The sequence below is a fragment of the Hyla sarda genome, chromosome 5 (assembly GCF_029499605.1).
Source record: "Hyla sarda isolate aHylSar1 chromosome 5, aHylSar1.hap1, whole genome shotgun sequence".
Classification (NCBI taxonomy): domain Eukaryota; kingdom Metazoa; phylum Chordata; class Amphibia; order Anura; family Hylidae; genus Hyla; species Hyla sarda.
In genome coordinates, this window is record NC_079193.1 from 238488178 (window position 1) to 238496270 (window position 8093).

At 40.6% G+C, this 8093-nt stretch overlaps 1 protein-coding gene across 3 annotated transcripts in view; it reads right to left on the reverse strand.

Annotated features, from left to right (window-relative positions):
* Positions 1 to 8093, reverse strand: part of ATP9B (ATPase phospholipid transporting 9B (putative)) — a 323289-nt gene that overhangs the window by 115115 nt on the left and 200081 nt on the right. The window lies entirely within an intron of this gene.

An 8093-nucleotide genomic window follows, 5' to 3' on the forward strand; every position in this document is an offset into this window, starting at 1 on the left:
TATTTATTTTTTGGGGGGAAAATGAGAAAAAAGAAATAAATAATAAAATATGGGATATGTTCTTTTATAATGATAAGTGATAGGTCTAGCACATGGTATTCAAACTAAGTAACATTTAAAGATAATCTGACAGCTATTTCACCCACACTAAGCCCAATATATTGAGTTATAGTGTTGGTGAATAGCTGTAAAAAGAAGTATAATTTACATAATTCCGTTACGTATGTTTGAAGTTCTGCCCATTAGAAACTCCTTGCTATAGCTCTCCAGCACACACTGGAGGCAAGGGGCCGGCTCACGCAGGTCCCCCTGCCTCATCAATATTTCACCCTGGTCCGCCCCCTTCCGTGAGGACAGAGCCGGGGGGAGGGGGTGTGTGTAGATGAGCTCTCCGCTCCTCGCTACACGTGGCTCTGACATCAGGAAGGAAGCAGGCCAGGGTGGAATATTGCCATCTTTAGTACAGTACTGTGTAAATCATCAGCTCAGCACAGTGCCAGCCTGTTCACTGCACTTTTACCAGCACTATGTCAAGCTATAGCAGAAAGAAGTTCTGTCCCATTCTGGTCCTGCCCCATGAGATGGAGAGAATGAGAAATAGCAGTGCACCATGGAGAGGGATATGAGAATCCTAATAACAGCAAAAGAGAACACTGAGATCACCTTATCACCAAACCATGCAGGTTTTTAAAAACTTTTGAAATTAATGGTATCCTTGAAAACATTGTAGTATTTTTTAGCAGCAAGTTCATTGGCTCTACATCAAAAGACAATATACAAAGAAACCAGGAATGGCCAAGACATTGCTTTTATAATCTTACTCTCTTCTCTGGAGTGCAGCTATCAATCATAACAACCTGTTACTAGCAATCACGTGGGAACCAAGAAAAGAAAACCAAGGTCCAGCTCACCTAATCCCAATAGGAATGCACAGATACCCACTTGGCTCAATGCAGAAAAGCAGAAAAGAAGAATGAAGTAAAAGCAGTACAGCACACCACAAGTGTCAGCAGACCAATAGAGTTATCAGACACGTTTCAAAAGCATACACACTTTCCATCAGTGATGTGACCCCCTCACATGCAGGTATAAATACTCCCATTCTGAGCGGAGTCAAGAGTTACTCCAATCACTGATATATCATGGGAGAATAGATTAGATTGATACAACAAATTAAAACCTTTGATATATGCTGAATAAATACTTTTCTAATGACAGAGCATTTACTTTAGGTATAAGGAAAATATAGCACTGCTGGACTGCTATGTACTGGAATTACATAACCATTAGTGGTGAATACAGGTTCTATTTAGAATCTTTTCACAGTTGGGTTTAAGTACGGAGGCCTCACGATAAGTGCTTCAATCTTGCCTTTGCTGATGAGCGCCACACTGTCTACTACTGGTGTGATGATCTTAGTAGCCACTGCATACAACAATCGGTCACACTTAGGGACACTTAGGGCTCATTGAGACAGCAGAATATTCACTCAGACATTCTGTGTGCAGCAGGCGCTGTTTTAGTAAGGCAGCGCAAGACGGCTCCATTAAAAGGAAATGCGTGTCCGAGACAATTCTGCTGAAAGAATGAACATGTTCATTCTTTTTGCAGAGTCTGAAATTTGTCAGATTCAGATAGAATGCCAGCTTGCGCAACCTAAAAGTGTAAAGATTGTACAAGTACAACTGCAACATCTGTGGGCAAATGTGCCATAGGATGCCATTTAGAACCTGTATTCCTTAACAGGGTACTAGAGCCGTCTTTCAACACTTTTGCCCAAAACACTTTTACTCTACTATTACAATCACTTATAACATATATAATATCATTACATTTGCGCATATACAGTTTAATTTTGTTTGAGCACTCCTTATTTCCATTTCAATAATTCCAGGGGAAAGAAATGCAGGCAACTCAAGAACATTTTTGCCAAAAGCATTCTGTATTGAGCTTGGGCACCTCCCATTTTCTCTGTTTTTGTCAGCCAAAAGAAAAAAACAAAACACAAAGGAAAAAGTTTCTCAGCAACCAATGCCCCATGCTCAGGTTAATGAGTGATCCACTATAAATGTAAAAAAGAAGAGAAGGATCAATTCTCTAAAAAGCATTCAAACACTATGCATGATTTAAGCAGTTTAGAAATTTGTATGCCGAGCATTATTCTGGCACCCTGAGATGCGGTTTCAATATCTACTTCTCCCTCCCTATCATATGCTTTGTGAGCAATTATTACCACAAACACACAGCAATTGAAACTGTGATTGAAAAATGAGGGTGATTATGATGAAAAGGGAAAAAAAAATCACAAAAGCATCCACTTCAAGTGTCTTCTGGGAGAATGCAAAGTTAAATAAATAAAAATAAAATAAAAAAAACTCCAATTCGTTAGTGTCCATTATAAAAGGTATTTATTTCATGTGTTATGTAAATCAATTTTTCATTTTCTAGTATACGGTTGCTGAAAACATGTATTGTATTAACTTTGGGTACAGACAGTGGAAAAGATCCCAAGCGTACCACTTTTTCACAACTTCTTCTTTAGGTTATTATCTATGTGTAGAAAAGTCAGCCTCTTTTAGGATTAATTTCATGGTCACTCTGCCATATAGCAATAAATAGCATGGATCACTAATAAAAAAAAATAAAAAATAAACACTGTTGGCTTCCAGACTCTCTTGTTTTGCCATGCATACTAAGAAAATCTTTGAATAATAAGTCTCTATATGAAGAGTTTTTTCACACTTGTCCACTATAAAAGCCATATACACAAAGGAAAACTGTCAGCCTGTTCACCCATACTAAACCCAATAAAGTGGGTTATATTGTGAGTGAACAGGAGTCTAACGAGGGATCACTTACATAAATATGTCCAGTAGGTCCTGAGATATGTCCCCCAGAAGATCCTCTGCTAAATTCAGTGAATCGCGCACAGGGGCGGGGCGTCACCGACTCAATTTACATATTAATTGTCTGTGACTCCACTTCACTAGGATATACGGGGCGGGGCTCTGCCCAATCAGCTTATATATACATTGTCTGTGACTCCCCTTCACTAGGCTATAGGGGGTGGGGCTCTGCCCAATCAGCTTATATATTCATTGTCTGTGACTCCACTTCACTAGACTATAGGGGGTGGGGCTCTGCCCAATCAGCAGACATATTCATAGTCTGTGAACCCACTTCACTAGGATGTGGAGTCACAGAAAAATATGTAAATTGAGTGGGCGGAGCCCCGCCTCCTGTGCGCGATTCACTGAATATGGCAGAGGATCTTTTAGAGGACAAATCTCAGGACCTATTGGACATATTTAAGTAAGTGACTCCTCCTTGGACTCCTGTTCACTCACACTATAACCCAGTATTGGGTTCAGTGTGAGTGAACAGGCTGACTGTTTTCCATTAAAAGGGATAATCTGGAGAAAACTATTTATCCTCAATCCACAGAATAGGGGATAAGTGTCTGATCACAGTCTGACAGCGGGGACCCCCCAGCGATTTCCAGAACAGAACCTGGCTCTCTGAGAAGAGCAAAATTTACAGATGTCACATGCTCCATTCATTTCTATGGGAGCACTGGAGATGCCCGAGTACAGCAATCGGGTCTCTCTTTAGCACTCCCATAAGGAATGAATGGAGTGTGTGATGTCTGTAGCACGCGATCCTCTTAGAGAGCCAGGACCCTTTTAGGAGATCACAGGGGATTCCAGTGATCGGACCCTCTGTGATCAGACACTTAGCCCCTATCCTGTGGATGGGGGATACATTATTTTTCGTTAGACTACCCCTTTAAAGAGTTGCTATAATTGAAAAAAAAAATGATATGTTGCTCATACATGTCAAAAGTTTTGATCTCACCAGGTCTCAACCCTAAGACCCACTGTGATATAAGCTAGGAAAGTGTGCAACATTGTGCTCTACTTCTTGGCAGGCAGTCAGTCAGATCCAAGCTTTTTTACTATATAAGCTTCAATATCGAAAAGGGTGGATATGATTGACAGTCGATGCGATCACAACTGTTAACACATCTAGGCAAAATGTCAATATGTTTTTTTTTTTGTTTCATTTATTTTTTAAAGATACAGGGCTTCATACACCAGGACGGGGACTCATGGCTATTGAGGAGTGATTGACAAGCCTGAGAGCATCCTACATCGCCAACTACCTTTACCTACAGCATGTTCAGTAGATGATGTGGGCCCTTCTAGCTTGTCAATAATGGCCAAATATGTGTGATTACTTGTTCTCAGGAACTACCCTCCCCAATAACTAATCGCAGATTATTAAGATACAATACTAACCAGTTTAACAGTTTTTCCCTAAACATATCAGCAGCTGTTGAGAAAGACTCGGAAGGAGCCACGACGTTGCACGCACGCTGCTAGTGTAACATATACCTCAAATATGTCCCATATAGAAAATCACACTCCAAAAGCCTGGCATTGCTACTTATTATAAACACTTAAACAGTAGGCAGGATCTCCATTGGCTTCCAGAACCACAGCAATTGTATGCCTGGTGCTGAGAATTTTGGTGGCCCGGGTTTCCAGTGATGCTCTATAGAATTAAGATCTACAGGGTGGGCCATTTATATGGATACACCTTAATAAAATGGGAATGGTTGGTGATATTAACTTCCTGTTTGTGGCACATTAGTATATGTGAGGGGGGGGGGGACTTTTCAAGATGGGTGGTGACCATGCTGGCCATTTTGAAGTTGGCCATTTTGAATCCAACTTTTGTTTTTTCCATAGGAAGAGGGTCATGTGACACATCAAACTTATTGGGAATTTCACAAGAAAAACTATGCTGTGCTTGGTTTTAACATAACTTTATTCTTTCATGAGTTATTTACAAGTTTCTGACCACTTATAAAATGTGTTCAATGTGCTGCCCATTGTGTTGGATTGTCAATGCAACCCTCTTCTCCCACTCTTCACACACTGATAGCAACACCGCAGGAGAAATGCTAGCACAGGCTTCCAGTGTCCGTAGTTTCAGGTGCTGCACATCTCGTATCTTCACAGCATAGACAATAGCCTTCAGATGACCCCAAAGATAAAAGTCTAAGGGGGTCAGATCGGGAGACCTTGGGGGCCATTCAACTGGCCCACGATGACCAATCCTCTTTCCAGGAAACTGTTCATCTAGGAATGCTCGGACCTGACACCCATAATGTGGTGGTGCACCACCTTGCTGGAAAAACGCAGAGAATGTGCCAGCTTCAGTGCGTAAAGAGGGAAACACATCAAGTGGATTGGTCGTCGTGGGCCAGTTGAATGGCCCCCAAGGTCTCCCGATCTGACCCCCTTAGACTTTTATCTTTGGGGTCATCTGAAGGCAATTGTCTATGCTGTGAAGATGTGAGATGTGCAGCACCTGAAACTACAGATACTGGAAGCCTGTGCTAGCATTTCTCCTGCGGTGTTGCTATCAGTGTGTGAAGAGTGGGAGAAGAGGGTTGAATTGACAATCCAACACAATGGGCAGCACATTGAACACATTTTACAAGTGGTCAGAAACTTGTAAATAACTCATGAAATAATACTGTTACGTTAAAACCAAGCACATCATTGTTTTTCTTGTGAAATTCCCAATAAATTTGCTGTGTCACATGACCATCTTCCTATTGAAAAAACTAAAGTTGGATTCAAAATGGCCGACTTCAAAATGGCTGCCATGGTCACCACCCCTCTTGAAAAGTTTTTCCCCCTCACATATACTAATGTGCCACAAACAGAACGTTAATATCACCAACCATTCCCATTTTATTAAGGTGTATCCATATAAATGGCCCACTCTGTAGAGACTGTGAAGGCCAAATAACACCTGTCTGTTATGTTAATGGTCCATTCCCTGACTATACCACCCTTTTGGCATGAGGCACTGTCAGGCTTAAAGGGCCATTCTGCCATAATGTAAACAACTGCAATCATGGTATTAACTTCTTTGGCCACAATTGTTAGTTAAATCATAATGCACAAATGCCAAATAGCAGGGATCCTAGAAGACCCAGGGTATTTCAAGAGAACTTCTCCCACACCATTATGCCTCTACCACCAGCTTGAACTGTTGAAACCTGACAGGATGGGTTTATTAATTCATGCTGCTTGTGCCAAATTGTGCCCATTCCATCAGCATGGTGCAATAGAAACCATGATTCATCCGACCAGGCAATGTGACTCTTGGACACTGGAATCTTTCCTTTATGTTTACACTAGAACTGGTTATCTGCTGTTATATCCCATTTGTGCTAAGGTTGTTATGAGTTGTACATTCGGACACGTTAGATGGAGCACCAGCATTATAGTTAGCTGCAATTTCCCTATCTATGCAGTGTCTGTTAGGCAGAGTTCTTGACATCCCCCTCTGACCACTTTCGTTGATGAGTTGTTTACATCTACAAAATCCTGATTGGCTGAATGTTTTTTTTTTCTCTAACACACCATTTCTGTACACTTCTGCACAAGAAAACTTCACATGGTTGCAAGTTTATGAACCATGTCTTGCTCAAAGACAATCAGATCCATTGATTTTCATATTCTCATACGGATTTACAATAAAACTGATGCACAGAAAACTTGCTTATGTGAGTTTATGTTGCACGCTGGGATCACAAGTTTACTTACAATACAGGAAAGCTCTAATCGTGAAAAGGCAGGTGTCTCTAATAAAGTGTCCATTCAGTGTACTGTTTAACCGGGATTAGGATAAGGTAAATGTGTATCCTGTACAGTATACTGAAACAAATGAAGAGTATTCTGCATCCTGTTTTAAAGAACTATTCCTCGCTGCACGGTTTTTAATAGTGTTGAACTGAGCATGGCATAACCATTCACTGCATGTTATTGAATGAGACAGAAACTTGTTGATTCTGAGCTGTCATCATCTTACACATTTTAACTAGCTCTAGATACCCAAAAGCCAAACCCCCAAGGATATAAAAGACAAATATGTAATATCCAAACACATGTTGCGCATCCATTCCTGGGTGTTAATTAGCTTTCATAAATGACCTTTACCATTGACAGACAGTGCAGAGACTGACAAGGTTTAAGAAATATCTATACAGACCCCATTGATTACAGATTTGTTAATGCTGCAGAGGGAACAGGTTGTTATACACATCTGTGCTGCCTGCCTGTTATATCCAGCAAATCATGTAATATGCTTCAAGTAGCCGGATTTGCTGTAAAAAGTTTCTAATTACAGCAACAGCCCAGTTAGAATAAAAAAACATTATTCTTATTCAAATTATTTGTATTATGGCTTCACGTCTAAAGGCGATAAAAAACCTTGAAAGTACTGCAATTAATCTAAATCACATTTACTCTAGCCTTTATCAACTTCGGGAACCACCGTCTGACCTCTGGGACACCCCCCTCGATATTTAAAGTATGAGGGTCACAAATATCCCTGCTGCATTGAGTCGGCACGCACTCCATGCATTCTCTATAGGAGCGCCAGAGATATCCCAGTGATTTGATGCGCAGGATTTGTAACTGCAGATTAGAAGCTGTGCTCAGTCATTAAGTTTACATTGAAATCTGCAGCAGAAAATCCTGTGCATCAAATCTACGTGGGTGTGAACGTACCCTTAAGAATAACTGAAGAAATTGCGAAAATATACATCATTCGTCGAATTAAAGAGGTTGGTCCAATATTTAAAAAAACACAGCTTTTTTTTTTTTTTTTTTGCAAAAACAGTACCACACCTGTGTGTAGTACAGTAGATCAGTCCCACTTTAATGGAGCTGAGCTGCAATACCACACACAACCTATGGACAGAAGTGGTGCTGTATTTTACAAAACTAGTAAGTGTTTTTCACTGTGATGAATCTGCTCTTGGCTCTGCCAATAGGGTGTAATGACGCTTCCTTTCTATAATAGTGCACAAAATGCAGTGGTCATTCATTTATCAACTGCAACTTTTCCTAAAAAGTCGCATTGAAGCAAAGAAAGCTGAAACCTCAGGCCACCAAGTCAACCCAGGTGGTAATACAATCTAAATAGGTGGTGGGAAGTATATGCTCCAAATTTATGAAACAGCGTGAGACTTTTGATAAATTTATCGCACGCTAGACCAAAACTCTGCA